At 41.7% G+C, this 17,667-nt stretch overlaps 1 long non-coding RNA gene across 1 annotated transcript; it reads right to left on the minus strand.

The window, feature by feature from the left end:
• Nucleotides 1–5,545: 5,545 nt before the first annotated feature.
• LOC135230902 (uncharacterized) lies at nt 5,546–6,946 on the minus strand. The gene is made up of 3 exons (XR_010321630.1): nt 6,546–6,946; nt 6,227–6,255; nt 5,546–6,088 (listed from the first exon to the last, which is right to left on the minus strand). It is a non-coding gene; the product is annotated as an uncharacterized LOC135230902 (long non-coding RNA).
• Between the last annotated feature and the right edge of the window lie 10,721 nt (nt 6,947–17,667).

Here is a 17,667-nt window from a genome sequence, read left to right on the forward strand (position 1 = left end):
CATAGTAAAAAAGATAAAAAGAAAATATGTAAAGAAAAATGACTCAGCACAGAAAATCAAGTGGAACAAAGTCAACAACACACACAAAAAAATCAAAATGACACAGTAAACTCATACCTATCAATAATTACACTGAATGCAAATGTACTAAATGTACCAAGAGACAGAGAGTGGCAGAATGGATAAAAAAAAACAAGCTCCAACTATACACTGCCTACAAGAGACACACCTTAGACTCTAAGACACAAACTGAAACCCAAAGGATAGAAAAAAGTATATCAAGAAAACAACAATCAAAAAGAGTGGGAGTGGCAAAATTAATCTCTGACAAAGCAGACTTTAAAGCAAAATCTACCACAAAGGATAAGGAAGGACACTATATAATGATAAAAGGGTCAATATGCTAGGAGGGCATATCCATAATAAATATATGTGCACCCAAGGACAGGGCTCCAAAATACATAAAACAAGCTCTAACAGCATTGAAAAGAGAAACAGACAGCTCCGCAATAATAGTAGGAGACTTCAACACATCACTTTTGGTGAAGGACACAGCACATCTAGAAAAAAACTCAATAAAGACATGGAAGATCTAGATACTGCAATCAATCAATCAATCAACTTGACTTCATTGACATACAGAGAACACGCCACCCAACAGCAGCCAAGGATACGTTCTTTTCCCATTGCACACGGAACATTCTCCATAATAGACCACATTTTGGGCCACAAAGCAATCCTTACTAGAATCCAAAACATCGAATTATTACAGTGTCTTTTTTGACCATAATGCCGTAGAGTAGGAATCAATAACAAAAACAGCAAGGAAAAAGAAATCAAATACATGGAAACTAAACAACACCTTGCTTAAAAACTACTGGATTATAGAAGAAATAAAGGATGGAGTAAAGAAATTCATAGAATCAAATAAGAATGAAAACACACCTTACCAAAATCTTTGCAAAAGCAAAAGCAGTGCTCAGAAGTCAATTTATAGCAATAAATGCACACATTAAAAAAGAAGAAAGGGCCAAAATCACAACATTAACTTTACAACTCAAACAAATAGAAAGCAAGCAGCAAAGGAAGCCCCAAGGCTCCAGGAGAAAGGAAATAATAAAGATCAGAGCAGAAATAAATTACACAGAGAATAGAAAAACAATTGAAAGAGTCAGCCAGACCAAAAATTCGTTCTTTGAAAAGATCAACAAAACTGGCAAACCACTGGCCAAACTGACAAAAGAAAAACAGGAGAGGAAGCGAATAACCTGAATAAGAAATGAGATGGGTGATATCACAACAGACCCAACTGAAATAAAAAGGATTATAACAGAATACTACGAAAAATTGTATTCCAAAAAATTTGAAAACCTAGAAGAAATGAACAAATTTCTAGAAACACACTACCTACCCAAACTAACACAAACCGAGGTAGAACAATTAATAAACCCATAACAAAAGAAGAGATTTAAGAAGTAATTAAAAAAACTCCTAACCCTGGCCCGGAAGACTTCGCTGGAGACTTTTATCAAGCTTTCAGAGGAGGGGTAACACCAGTTTTACTAAAGGTATTTCAGAGCATAGAAAAGGAATGAATTCTCCCGAACTCATTCCATGAAGCCAGCATAACCCTGATACCAAAGCCAGGTAAAGACACCACAAAAAAAATTAAAAAAATAACAGACCAGTATCCCTCATGAATATAGATGCAAAAAATTCTCAACAAAGTTCCAGCCAATAGAATTCAACACCATATCAAAAAATAATTCATCATGACCAAGTGGAACTCATATCAGGTACGCAGGGATGGTTCAAATTTAGAATATTAATCAACATAATCCATCACATAAAAAAAAAAGATATGCTAAGCAAATAATACGAGAAGCAGGACTACATGAAGAAGGATAGGACATCAAGGAAGACTCATTAACAACCTGTGTTATGCAGATGACACACCCTCGCTTGCTGAAAGTGAAGAGGACTTGAAGCACTTACTCATGAAGATCAAAGACCACAGCCTTCAGTATGGATTGCACCTCAACATAAAGAAAACAAAAATCCTCACAACTGGACTAATGAGCAACATCATGATAAATGGAGAAAACATTGAAGTTGTCAAGGATTTCATTTTACTTGGATCCACAATCAACAGCCATGGAAGCAGCAGTCAAGAAATCAAAAGACGCATTGCATCGGGTAAATCTGCTGCAAAGGACCTCTTCAAAGTGTTGAAGAGCAAAGATGTCACCTTGAAGACTAAGTTGCGCCTGACCCAAGCCATGGTGTTTTCAATAGCATCATATGCATGTGAAAGCTGGACAACGAATAAGGAAGACCGAAGAAGAATTGATGCCTTTGAATTGTGGTGTTGGCAAAGAATATTGAATATAGCACGGACTGCCAAAAGAACGAACAAATGTCTTAGAACAAGTACAACCAGGATGCCCCTTAAAAGCAAGGACGGCGAGACTGCACCTTATTTACTTTGGACATGTTGTCAGGAGGGATCAGTCCCTGGAGAAGGACATCATGCTTGGCAGAGTACAGGGTCAGGGGAAAAGAGGAAGACCCTCAACGAGGTGGATTGACACAGTGGCTGCAACAATGAGGTCAAGCATAACAACGATTGTAAGGATGGCTCAGGACTGGGCAGTGTTTCGTTCTGTTGTGCATAGGGTTGCTATGAGTCAGAACCGATTTGATGGCACCTAACAACAACAACAACATAAGAACCACACGATCTTATTAATTGATGTAGAAAAAGCGTTTGACAAAGTCCAACTCCCATAAAAAAAATACCTGATTAAAAACTCTCAGTAAAATAGGGATAGAAGGGAAATTCCTCAACATAATAAAGGGCATTTATACAAAGCCAACAGCCAACACCATTCTAAACGGAGAGAGTCCGAAAGCATTCCCCTTGAGGAAGGGAACCAGATAAGGATGCCCTTTTTCACCACTCTTATTCAACATTGTGTTGGAGGTCCCAGCCAGAGCAATAAGGCAAGAAAAAGAAATAAAATCATCCAAGTTGGTAAGGAAGAAGTAAAAGTATCCCCATTAGAGATGATATGATCTTATACACAGAAAACCCCAAAGAATCCACAAGAAAACTACTAGAACTAATAGGAGATTTCAGGTTACAAGATAAACATACAAAAGTCAGTTGGATTCCTCTACACCAACAAAGAGAAATTCAAAAAAGATAATCACCAAATCAATGCCATTTACAGTAACCCCCAAGAAGATAAAGCACTTAGGAACAAATGTAACCAGAGACGTAAAAGACCTATACAAAGAAAATGATAAAACACTACTGCAAGAAACCAGAAGAGATCTACGTAAGTGGAAAAACTTACCATGCTCATGGTAGGAAGACTCAACATTGTGATAATGTCAATTCTACCCAAAGTGATCTACAGATACGGTGCAATCCCGATTCAAATTCCAACGGCATTTTTTAACGATGTGGAGAAACAAATCACCAACTTCATAGGAAAGGAAAGAGACCCCTGACAAGTAAAGCATTACTGAAGAAAAAGAACAAAGTGGGAAGCCTCGTTCCACTTGATTTTAGAAGCCATTATACTGCCGTGGTAGTCAAAACAGCCTGGTATTGGTACAAGAGCAGACCCATAGACCAGTGGAACAGAATTGAGAACCCAGGCATGAATCCATCCACCTATGGGCAGCTGATACTTGACAAAGGCCCAAAGTCCATTAAATGGGGAAAAGACAGTCTCCAACAAATAATGCTGGCACAATTGGACATCCATCTATAGAAAAACGAAACAGGACCCATACCTCACACCAGACACAAAAACTAACTCAAAATGGATCAAAGACCTAAATATAAAATCTAAAACGAAGAAGATCATGAAAGAAAAAACAGGGACGATGCCGGGAGCCGTAACACATGGCATAAATAGTATACAAACCATAACTAACAATGCACAAACACCAGAAAAGAAACTAGATAACTTGAACTCACAAAAATCAAACACTTACGTTCATCAAAAGACTTCACCAAAAGAGTAAAAAGAGAACTTACAGACTAGGATTAAATTTTGGCTATGACATATCCAATAAGGGTCTAATCTCTAAAATCTATAAGATACTGCAACACCTCAAAAACAAAAAGACAAATAACTCAATTAAAAAATGGGCAAAGGATATGAACAGATACTTCACCAGAGAAGACATTCAGGCAGCTAACAGACATCTGGGAAATGCTCACCATCAGTAGCCATTAGAGAAATGCAAATCAAAACTGCAATGAAATACCATCTCACGCCAACAAGACTGGCTCTAATCCAAAAAACACAATATAGCAAATGCTGGAGAGGTTGTGGAGAGATTGGAGAACTTATGCACTGGTGGTTTGAATGTAAAATGGTACAACCATTTTGGAAAATGATTTGGTGCTTCCTGAAAAAGCTAGAAATAGAAATATCACGAGATCCAGCAATCCCACTCCTAGGAATGTACCTGAGAGAAATAAGAGCTGTCACACGAATAGACATATGCACACCCATGTTCATTGCAACACTATTCACAATAACAAAAAGGCAGAAACAACCTAAACGCCCATCAATAGAGGAATGGATAAACAAATTATGGTACATACACACAATGGAATAATATGCAAGAACAATAAAGAACAAGGATGAATCTGCAAAACATCTCACATGAATGAATCTAGAGGGCATTAGGTTGAGTGAAATAAGTCAGTCGTGGAAGGACAAATATTCTATGAGACCACTATTATAAGAACTCAAGAAAAGGTTTAAACACAAAAAAGAGCATGCTTTGATGGTTACAAGGGTGGGGAGGGAGAGGGAGGGAAAATCACTAACTAGATAGTAGACAAGGATCAACTTTGGTGAAGGGAAGGACAATGCACAATATAGAGGAAGTCAGCACAACTGGACCAAAGCTAAAGCAGTTTCCTGGACATATCCAAACACTGTGAGGGACACAGTAGCTGGGACTGGGGCCTGGGGACCATAGTTTCGGGGAACATCTAGGTCAATTGGCTTAATAAAGTTTATAAAGAATGTTCTACATCCCACTTTGGTGAGTGGCATCTGGGGTCTTAAAAGCTTTCTAGCAGACATCTAAGATACTTCAGTTGGTCCCATCCCACTTAAAGCAAAGGAGAGTGAAGAAAACCAAAGACACAAGGAAAACATTAGCCCAGAGGACTAAGGGAGCACATGAACCAGAGAACTCACCAGCTGAAGACCAAAAGAACTAGATGGTGCCCGGCTACCACCAATGACCTCCCTGACAGGGAACACAACAGTGTCCCAGACAGAGCAGGAGAAAAATGTAGAACAGAACTCAAATTCACGTAAAAAGACCAGCCTTAATAGTCTGACAAAGACTGGAGGAACCCCTGAAACTATGACCCCCGGATGCACTGTTAACCCAGAACTAAAACCGTTCCTGAAGCCCACTCTTAAAACAAAGATTAGACAGGAGTATGAAACAAAAATAACACATGTGCGGAATGTGCTTCTTAGTTTAATCAGATATAAGAGACCAAGTGGGCAGCTCCTGTCCAAAAGCAGGATAAGAAGGCAGGAAAGGGATAGAAACTGGTCAAATGGATACAGGGAACCCGGGGTGGAAAGGAGGAGTGTGCTGTTACATTGTGGGGATTGCAGCTAATGTCACAAAGCAATATATGTATAATTTTTTGCGTAAGAAATTAATTTGAGCTTTAAACTTTCACTGAAAATCAGTTAAAATGGAAGAAGAAAAAAAAAAAAAACAGAGAATGCAAGGTCTGGGTCATAAGCAGGTCATAAGTGATCTGGATATTCTCCTAATCTTCTATAGCATCCTCAGGGGCCACTTAGCCACTGGCCTACCCTGAGGAGTGCCTGGCAGATAATCCTTCTTTCCCTTGAAATAGGTGCTCTTGTAGGAGAAGCACACAGGTAGCCTGATCCAGGTCCTGGAGAACCAAGGGCCCACAACATTTTCTTACTTACTGTAGCTCCTTCTCTGTCCTTTTCATCTCTGCTTAGCTGAGGGCTTCTATGGCCTCCCTCACCACCTCAGCATAGACGACGGAGGAATCCTGGGAAGGAAAAAGCTTGTGAAGAGAAAGGAAGCTAGCATTTCCACGAGGGCCCACTGTGTCCAGTGCACTGATCTAGCTACTTCACTTAAGGAAGAGGGAGGCCCGGGGACAGAAACGCAGGGAAATTGGACTCACCATGCTCTCTGGACGTGTTTGTGGATGTTCTGCTGGGGAAGAAATAGAAATGATGAACAGCGAACAACACTGGGCTGTTACAGCCCAGTCGTTAACTTCCGTCCGCCAGGGTTCAGCCTTTCTCCCAGGACAGGACATAGACACCAGTAGCAGACGCCACTTTCTCTCCAGATATGCAGAATGGTGGTCACTGTCAGGGCTGCGGGGCAGCAGCCACAGCTCTAAGGGGCTCTGCCAGCAGCAGATCTCCCCCCACCCCCAACCCCTTCAACTCTAGCAAAGACTTCATCAGAGCCAGAAGCACTTCCCCAAAGGTCACCTGCATCCTCCGGTCCCTGATCGATGATCCAGACCTGGGAGTAAGCCACATCCAGACACACTGGATTCACTGAAAGGGAGGGCAGGGTTAGACAGGGGGCGGTGGCCAAGGGCACACCCAGGCACTCTTCCAAATACCTGCTCCATGCCTACCTTGTAGCTGTTGTTAGTTGTCAAGTTGGTTCTGACTCATGGTGACCCCATGAGTGTCAGAGTAGAACTGCTTCACAGGGTTTTCAAGGCTGTGACCTTTTGGAAGCAGATCGCCAGGACTAACTTCCAAGTCACCACTGGGTGGGCTCGAACCACCAATCTTCTGGCTAGTAAATTGAGCGCTTAACCATTTGCACCACCCTGGTTCACACCTACCTTAACACCTCCCAAATGAGCCTCTGCAGTACCTGGGATGTCAAGGACACCTCTAAAAACCATATCTTTGGGTCTTTTCTCTACACTTTCTCTCTTTCTCCCTGGCCCAGACCTGGAGCCCATACCTAACAGTAGTGCTCACCTTTGCTGCACATGGGCTGCATTTCCTTTGTAGGGGCAAATGAGTTGGAGTAGGTATGCCCTCGGGAGCCTGCAAGACACAGAAACCTATGTCAGTTTCTGGGATGGTGAATCAAAAGGAGGAGAATAAAGGCTGGTGAGAGGGCTAAGGGGTAGGTAGGCAGAGTTTCAGGGAACCTGGTACCCAGAAAGGCACAGGGGCTTGCAAGGTTGGTAGCCTGATGCCTGACATAGCTATGCATGGTCAGTTTGAGTGAGGCCTATCAGGGGCAATGCCTGAGGCCTGGCATGACCAAGAGAAATCTAAGTTGGGGACATCTGAGTCAAATTCAGAGACAATTACCTGGTTGAACATTTTCATGAATAGCATCTCTCATCATTTCCTTCAGAGGTATTGATTATGAAAGTATCTTTCTATCACCTTGGGCTAATGCCCTAGAAAAGATGCTTAACTTTCAGTAATACATAGTTTAACCAAGGAAAAAAAGGAAACTGGGAATATAAGCAATCAGGAAAGCTTAGTACTCTCTGATATGCCTCAAAATTAAATTGTCAAATTTAAGGGGCTAAAGAAGCCCTCCTGGTGCAGTGGTTAAGAACTCAGCTGCTAACCAAAAGGTTGGCAGTTTGAATCCATCAGCCTGTCCTTGGAAACACTCTGGGGCAGTTCTATGTCTTATAGGGTGGCTATGAGTCACAATTGACTCAATGGCAACTTTTTTTTTTTTTTTTTTTAAAGAGGTCAAGTTCACCAGCATGGGCTCTGGAGTCCACTGCTCATGCATACTGCAGTTGGCCAAAGTGGTTCAGAAAAAGATTCAGACTTTGATTAAGGAGTAGCTTGAGGTGCAAAGGTTGAAAGTGATCTCAAAAAAGAAAATTGAATGTATTTATGTGAGTCTATTTTATTATCAATACAAGGTTTTATATATACTTAATGCAATGCTTCTTTTTTGTACCCCCAAATATGTCATAAAATATTCTCTTAAATGTACATCTTTGTACAGAGTCTCGAGAAAGACTGTCGGGTTCAAAACTAGACTTTTTCATGTACTAGCTGTGTGATCTTGGCTAACTTACTCACCCTCTCTGTGCCTAATTTCCGCATATGTAAACAATATTCTATACAATCAATTAGTAGATGTAAAGCACTTAGAACAGTGCCTGGCACATAGTAGGTGCTATGCTAAGGAATAGCTGCTGCTGTTTGGAAACATTGCATTATGTTATTTCTGAAAGTGGCATTTGGGAGGGCAGTCAGTGAAGATATCTCAGAGATAGTGACATTTGCACTAAAATTTAAACGAGAAGTAGAGGTTAGGAAAGGGGAAGCAGGAGGGAATGTCAGATGCCCAGTCCCAGCGAAGGGGGGCTCACAGAACATAGCACATTCAATATTTTTTTTATTTTTGAGCCAAACTCTCTATTTTGAATGCTAACTTTCTATTTTCCCATATTCTCCATTTTGAATGCTAAATAAATCAGAAGGAGAATACCAGCATTCTTCACATAGTACATGCACAATAAATGAACCAATAAATAAATGAACCACATGTTGGAGGTGGTGGCACCAGCACCTGCAAAACAAAGAATTAGTGTCAGCCAGGGGGACAATTTCTCCTTAGGCTGGAGTTGACATAAAAAGAATCCACGCATTTTGAGTATCAGTGAATGACTTGTCCTGGTCTGGGACACCCCTTGCTGAGAGGTTTCCGGATAGGATAAAAAAAAAACAAAAAACATTGCTGTCAAGTCAATTCCGACTCATAGTGACCCTATAGGACAGAGTAGAATTGCCCTTCAGGGTTTCTAAGGAATGGTTGGTGGATTCGAACTGCTTACCCTTTGGATAGCAGCTGAGAGCTGAGATAAGTAGCCCACATTTTACATGACTGCCTGCATATGGGCCCTCTGGTGGGAACTTCCTGGTCTGTCCTAAGGGGTCTTTGTCTCCTAGCACAGTGTCTGGCCCAGAACTGGTACTCGATGTATGTGGAATGAATTAAAAAAATGTGAAAACATATGACTGTCTTCCCCGGGCAGACAGCAGGTGCTTTACACTTGACTACGTAGGTAAGTTACTCAACTTCTCTGTGCCTCTGTTTCTGTATCTGTGAATTAAAGATAACAGTAATAATAACAATAATAATACCTTTCAAATGAGGATTAACTCAGTTAATGTATGCTAAGTGGTAATACCCCCATGTGTCTGTCAGTTTGTCGTACTGTGGGGGCTTGTGTGTTGCTGTGATGCTGGAAGCTATGCCACCGGTATTCAGGTACCAGCAGGGTCACCCATGGAGGACAGGTTTCAGCTGAGCTTCCAGACTAAGACAGACTAGGAAGAAGGACCCGGAAGTATACTTCTGAAAAGCATTAGCCAGAGAAAACCTTATGAATAGCAGCGGAACATTGTCTGATACGGTGTTGGAAGATGAGCCCCCCAGGTTGGAAGGCACTCAAAAGATGACTGGGGAAGAGCTGCCTCCTCAAAGTAGAGTCGACCTTAATGACATGGATGGAGTAAAGCTTTTGGGACCTTCATTTGCTGGTGTGGCACGACTCAAAATGAGAAGAAACAGTTGCAAACATCCATTAATAATGGGAACCTGGAATGTATGAAGTATTAATCTAGGGAAATTGGAAATCATCAAAAATGAAACGGAATGCATAAATATCGATATCCTAGGCATTAGTGAGCTGAAATGGACTGGTATTGGCCATTTTGAATTGGACAATCATATAGTCTACTCTGCTGGGAATGACAACTCGAAGAGGAATGGTGCTGCATTCATGGTCAAAAAGAACGTTTCAAGATCTATCCTGAAGTACAACGCTGTCAGTGATAGGATAATATCCATACACCTACAAGGAAGACCAGTTAATATGACTGTTATTCAAATTTACGCACCAACCACTAGGGCCAAAGATGAAGAAATAGAAGATTTTTATCAGCTGCTAAAGTCTGAAATTGATCGAACATGCAATCAAGATGCATTGATAATTACTGGCGATTGGAATGCAAAAGTTGGAAACAAAAAGAAGGACCAGTAGTTGGAAAATATGGCCTTGGTGATAGAAACAATGCCGGAGATTGAATGATATAATTTTGCAAGATCAACGACTTCTTCATTGCAAATACCTTCTTTCACCAACATAAACGGCGATTATACACATGGACCTTGCCAGATGGAACACACAGAAATCAAATTGACTACATCTGTGGAAAGAGACAATGGAAAAGCTCAATATCATCAGTCAGAACAAGGCCAGGGGCAGACTGTGGAACAGACCATCAACTGCTCATCTGCAAGTTCAAGCTGAAACTGAAGAAAATCAGAGCAAGTCCACGAGAGCCAAAATATGACCTTGAGTATATTCCACCTGAATTTAGAGACCATCTTAAGAATAAATTTGATGCATTGAACACTAGTGACCGCAGACCAGACGAGTTGTGGAATGACATGAAGAACATCATCCATGAAGAAAGCAAGAGGTCAGTGAAAAGACAAGAAAGAAAGAAAAGACCAAGATGGATGTCAGAGGAGACTCTGAAACTTGCTCTTGAGCGTCAAGCAACTAAATCGAAAGGAAGAATTGATGAAGTAAAAGAACTGAACAGAAGATTTCAAAGGGCCTCTTGAGAAGACAATGTAAAGTATTATAATGACATGTGCAAAGATCTGGAGATGAAAAACCAAAAGGGATGAACACGCTCAGCGTTTCTCAAGCTGAAAGAACTGAAGAAAAAATTCAAGCGTCGAGTTGCAATAATGAAGGATTCCATGGGGAAAATATTAAACAACGCAGGAAGCATCAAAAGAAGGTGGAAGGAATACACAGAGTCATTATACCAAAAAGAATTAGTCAATGTTCAACCATTTCAAGAGGTGGCATATGATCAGGAACCAGTGGTATTGAAGGAAGAAGTCCAAGCTGCTCTGAAGGCATTGGCAAAAAACAAGGCTCCAGGAATTGATGGAATATGAATTCAGATGTTTCAACAAACAGATGCAGCACTGGAGGTGCTCACTCATCTATGCCAAGAAATATGGAAGACAGCTTCCTGGCCAACTGACTGGAAGAGATCCATATTTATGCCTATTCCCAAGAAAGGTGATCCAACCGAATGTGGAAATTATAGAACAATATCATTAATATCACACGCAAGCAAAATTTTGCTGAAGATCATTCAAAAACGGCTGCAGCCGTATATCGACAGGGAACTGCCAGAAATTCAGGCTGGTTTCAGAAGAGGACGTGGAACCAGGGATATCACTGCTGATGTCAGATGGATCCTGGCTGAAAGTAGAGAATACCAGAAGGATGTTTACCTGTGTTTTATTGACTATGCAAAGGCATTCAACTATGTAGATCCTAACAAACTATGGATAACACTGTGAACAATGGGAATTCCAGAACACTTAATTGTGCTCATGATGAACCTTTACAGAGATCAAGAGGCAGTTGTTCGGACAGAACAAGCAGATACTGATTGGTTTAAAGTCAGGAAAGGTGTGCATCAGGGTTGTATTCTTTCACCATACGTATTTAATCTGTATGCTGAACAAATAATCTGAGAAGCTGGACTATATGAAGAAGAACGGGGCATCAGGATTGGAGGAAGACTTATTAACAACCTGTGTTATGCAGATGACACAACCTTCCTTGCTGAAAGTGAAGAGAATTTGAAGCACTTACTAATGAAGATCAAAGACCACAGCCTTCAGTATGGATTGCACCTCAACATAAAGAAAACAAAAATCCTCACAACTGGACTAATGAGCAACATCATGATAAATGGAGAAAAGATGAAGTTGTCAAAGATTTCATTTTACTTGGATCCACAATCAACAGCCATGGAAGCAGCAGTCAAGAAATCAAAAGATGCATTGCATCGGGTAAATCTGCTGCAAAGGACCTCTTCAAAGTGTTCAAGAGCAAATATGTCACCCTGAAGACTAAGGTGCGCCTGACCCAAGCCATGGTGTTTTCAATCACATCATATGCATGTGAAAGCTGGACAATGAATAAAGAAGACCAAAGAAGAGTTGATGCCTTTGAATTGTGGTGTTGGCGAAGAATATTGAATATACCATGGACTGCCAAAAGAACAAACAAATCTGTCTTGGAAGAAGCGTGACCAGAATGCTCCTTACAGGCAAGGATGACGAGACTCCGTCTTACATACTTTGGACATGTTGTCAGGAGGGATCAGTCCCTTGAGAAGGACACCATGCTTGGCAGAGTACAGGGTCAGCGGAAAAGAGGAAGACCCTCAACGAGGTGGATTGACACAGTGGCTGCAACAATGAGGTCAAGCATAACAAGGATTGTAAGGATGGCGCAGGACCGGGCAGTGTTTCGTTCTGTTGTGCATAGGGTCGCTATCGGAACCGACTCGACAGCACCTAACAACAACAAGTGGTAATAACGTTATTTGGCACATACTAAGCACTCACAACTGAACCAATAAGCAACATCACGATAAATGGAGAAAAGATTGAGGTTGTTAAGAATGTCATTTAACTTGGATCCACAGTGAACACCCATGGAAGCAGCAGTCAAGAAATCAAAAGACACTGCACTGGACAAATCGGCTACAAAAGACTTCTTTAAAGTGTTAAAAAGCAAAGATGTCACCTTGAGGAGTAAGGTGCCCTGACCCAAGCCACGGTATTTTTAATTGCATCATATGCATGTGAAAGCTGGAAGACCAAAGAAGAACTGACAACTTTGAACTGTGGTGTTGGCAAAGAATATTGAATATACCGTGGACTGCCAAAAGAACGAACAAATCTGTCCTGGAAGAAGTACAACCAGAATGCTCCTTAGAAGCAAGAATGGCGAAACTACATACTTTGGACATATCAGGAGGGATCAGTCACTAGAGAAGGACATCATGCTTGGTAAAGTAGACGGTAAGCGAAAAAGAGCAAGACCTTCAATGAGATGGATTGGCAGAGTGGCTGCAACAATGGGCACACCATAGCAACAATTGTGAGGATGGCACAGGACCGGGCAGCGTTTTGTTCTGCTTGATAAGATTGCTATGAGTCGGAACGGACTCGACGGCACCTAACAGTAACAACAAGCACTCACTATTTGCTAGCTATTGTTACTATTGTTGTTATTATTATTGCTAGTTTTAGTATATGAGTGTTCCCAAACCTGGTAACGTGTTTGAATTACTCAGGAAACTTAAATAAATACAGACTCTTGGGCCTCATTTCCAAAAATTCAGATTCAGTAAGTCTGGGGTGGACAGTTATTTTTTGTTTATGGTTCTGGTGTGCAGCCAGATTTTTGATGGTTACGTGATCCAGGGCCATATTTCACTACTCCATGGGGTGCCATCCATATAGACTACAGTGTGAACATCACACAATATGGGGTTTTGTTCAGTGTGGTGGCCCTGATGTGATTCCTATGGTTTCTTCCAGTTTAAGAATCTGTGACTCTGTCCTATATCCCAAACAGACACAGCCCATTGCAATTCCTTAGTATAAACTCAGGACATATTTGCTGTATTGAAATTAAGGGACCCACAATTTTGAATTCTTGAAGATTTTAACTATTTGATCATCACGGATTTGCTTTGCATGGGTATAGTTCCATCTGGAAGGTGTGAAAGGTAAATATTTAAATGGAATTGGCAGAATAATAATGAGTACCCTCAGCGGGGATTAGTTCCACCCTGCTGGTGGTAGTCTGTTTCCTTAAAGAAACCCCATGGGGAAGTTCTATTCTGTCCTATAGGGTCTCTATGAGTCAGAATTGACTAGAGGGCAATGCGTTTGGTTTTGGGGTTGGCTGGAGTCTATATTCTTCCTTCCTCTGTCCTCCAGGTCAGTTATTTTGAAACTCTCTAAAAGCCCTCATTTCTTCAGGGTTGTGGAGTCTGGAACCTGCCTCACATGTTTGGTGTGCAGTGGGCTCCTTTTTTGTCTCTCTGGTTAGTGCCTTCATGGGGGATCTTTGCTCTGGAGGCCTTCTACAATCTCTTTTGTGCATAGGGCCTTTTAATAAACCCCCTTTGTGACGAGGAGATAATTAGTGAAAGCTGGGATCCTTCTCCTTTCCCCTACTTGTAGGACTAACCTAATTTCAGCACTTATCTAGATGTGTGGTTACAGGGCATTGGGGAGGACACATAAGGATGTAGGTGGTATCCTTGGCACCAGTATGCCAGGGACTCTCTCTAGTAAGTAAATACAATCTCATGTGATATTACTGGAGGCTTCAGGAAGAAGGTAAGAGAACTAGAACAACTCACCAAAGAGAAGCATCAGAAGTCTCTCTTAAGATTAACAGTTCTATTGAAGAAGGTGAGGAGAGGAGGCTGAATTGGCAGAGGAATAGCTACTATTTTATTATGGAAAAAGTCCTGGCCTGTGTAAATTTTGGGACAAGTGAACTTCTTGGAGTTGAGGTTGTGATGTGGGTTTATGTGCCCAATAAAGTCTTCTTTCTTTTGAGAAGCACCCCTCACCTATTAGATGATGAATGTGCTCAGTTCAGAGTCCTGGGTGGATTAGATGGTTAAGTGCTCGATTGCTAACCAAAAGATTGTGGTTTGAACCTACCCAGAGGCACACAGAAGAAAAGCCTGGCGATCTGTTTCTGAAAGGTCACAGCCTTGAAAAGCCTATGGAGCAGTTCTATTCTGTAACACATAAGGTCATCATGAGTTGCAATCCACTTGTGGGCAACTGGTGTGGCTTTTTGTGTGTGTGTGTGTGCTTGGTTCATGAAGTTTGGGTGGAGTTGATTCCTCCTTCCACACCCACCGAGAAGGCAGAGCACATGCTATGCATGCCCCAGGCTGGATCCCCCAAAGTCCTCCATGAGACTTCTGAGGAGCCATGTGGATTCTGAGCATTGAGGACTAGGCAGCCTTGGGGCCGCCAGCACCATCTAGCCACCAACAGAAGCAAGCATGTCTGAGTATGAGGACAAGCTGAGGCAAGAAAACTTGTGACTTCGTCTGCTTATGTTTTCCATGGGCCTGATTCTCTGTTTGCACTTCATTGTTCTCTAATTGTGTTTTTGCCCAAAGCTTTCTCAAGTTCTTGATGGAATGGGTTTGGAATACAAATTGAAAAGTAAAGTAGCAAATTTTATGTAAAATAATTCTACATCTCATATCCTCATAGTTTCTCTATGATGCAAGAAGAGCATGCATTAATATATTATATAGTATGCATAATATAGTTTGTTTATTACTAAAACACCAAACCTATTGCTGCCATGTCAATTCCGACTTGTAACGATCCTATAGGACAGAGTAGAAGAGCCCTGTAGGGTTTCCAAGGAGCTGCTGGTAGATTTGAACTGCCAACTTTTGGTTAGCAGCTAAGCTGTCTGTATGTTATATACTTATTATATGATTAAAAAAAAACCGAATCGGTTGCCATCAACTCGATTCTGACTCATGGCCGCCCCATGTGTTTCAGAGTAGAACTGTGGTTCATATTATATGATACTTCATATTTTTTGTATTTTACTTATACAGTGTATTTGTATTATATCATATCATATTATATTATATTTCATTATACTATATTGTACTTAATATTGGAGCCCTGGTGGCACAGTAGTTAAGAGCTTGGCTTATATTTGCATTATATCATGCTATATTATATTACATTATATTGTATTGCACTTAATATATACGTTAAGGCCCCTGGGTGACCTTAAGAGTGGTCCCTTGAGGAGCCTTACGGTATATATTAAGTACAATATAATACTGTAATGTAATATAATATAATGAAATGTAATGCGATATACCATAACATATGTTATAATAGAATTCTTAGAATGCTCAGAATATGTCTTCTAAAGTCTAGCACCCCGTTATGTTTCTAGGTCCCTGGGTGGCGCAGATGTTTGTGCTTGGAATACCAATCTAATGGTTGGCAGTTCAAACCTACCCAGACAAAAGGCCTGATCATCTGCTTTCGTAAAGACTGCAGGCAAGAATTCTACTCTGTGACACCTGCGGTCACCGTGAGTCAGAATTGACTTGGTGGCACCAGGTTTGGGCATTGGGTGTATATCTCTTGCATATACATCTTTCATGGAGATTAGGTTTCTAACCAATAACTATTTTGGTTAAGAGTTCTAGTGAAGAAAAACATCTAAATGTGTAATTGTAGGTTAAATGCTCTCAGTTTCACCTGAGCCCACATATGTAAAGTGCTTTCTTAGAGGAGCAAAACAACTGACAGCTCCACCCACTGGGTGACAGCTTCCAGAGAGCTATGTGCTATTTGACTCACAAAACCAACATGTTTGGTCGTAATCAATGACACAATAACGAAGTATAAAAGCAGCAGTTACAAACCTGACTTCCTGTGGAACCATACGTAACAGAGTAAAGCAGCCGCCGCCAGGACACCAAGCAGCCCCCCAGTCACTCTTGGAGCCAGAAGTTGGCTGTTGTCCTCTGGAGGCCCTAGGAGAGAGAAAGGCCTATGTGTGAGCTTCAGAGGGAAGGGACTTAGGCTAGAACCCTGCCTGGGGATGGGGGAGTGAGGTATGTGCGCGTGGAGCATGGCCCTAGAGAGTTTCGCCCCAGTTTGAAATGGTTAAGCGGATGTTCAGTAATTTGCCTAATGACCTGTAGTGTAATCCATTTCTTTTAGCCTAGTGTGAGAAGGAGCGAATCAGCCACCTGCTAGCTTCCACAATCTCCAATCTCCATTTCCAGTACAAGTCACTGAGAAAACCACAATCTTAAGCCAACCATAACCAAATGCCCTCTCTCAGCACCCTCTGAGTCTGTCCTTTGGAAGGAAAAAAAAAGCCTAACCATGGTTCATAGCCCAGGTACTGCCAACCCACCTGTGACATTGAGTGACACTGTGTGACTGCGCTGGGCCCCCAGGCCATTGTGGGCCTCGCAGGAGTAATTCCCAGAATGCTGTGCAGTCAGGTTGAAGGATGCTCCTCCGCCTGAGGGGCTGAACTGTTCCCCAGGACGACATTCTCGTGATAGAACTGGTACAGGATTGGGGGAGAGCCTCTTTGGGCCTCACAGTGAAGCCCCACCATGTCCCCGCCACAGCCTGGGACCCAGGAACACTGAGGGTGAGGTCAGGATGAGACACTGGAACTGACAGAGACAAAGTCATCTCTTCTGCATGACCTCCCCCTGCATGCGCTCAGCGTAACACATCCTCTATACCTCTCAAATCTCATTGTCTCCACAGTCCAGACCTAAACCTCAGAACAGTGCTATCCAGTAGAGCCTTCTGTAATGGTGGAAATGTTCTGTATCTGTGGCACTGTCCAATATGGTAGTTGTTAGCCTCAGTATTTCAAATACTAGGAGGGCTACCCAGGTTTCAGTGGAGCCTCCAGACTAAGATAGGCTGGGAAGAAAGGCCTGTCAATCTACTTCTGAAAAGTAGTCAGTGAAAACCCTATGGATCACAATAGAATATTTTTCAATACAGTGCTGGAAGAACAGCCCCATTGGATGGAAGGTGCTCAAAATACACAGTGGCTGTAATAAAGGATTCAAGCATACCAACCACTGCAAAGATGGCACAGAACCAGGCAATGTTTTATCCTGTTGTACATGGTGCCACCATGAGTCAGAGCCAACT

This window comes from Loxodonta africana, chromosome 3 (assembly GCF_030014295.1).
Source record: "Loxodonta africana isolate mLoxAfr1 chromosome 3, mLoxAfr1.hap2, whole genome shotgun sequence".
NCBI classification, from domain to species: Eukaryota; Metazoa; Chordata; class Mammalia; order Proboscidea; family Elephantidae; genus Loxodonta; species Loxodonta africana.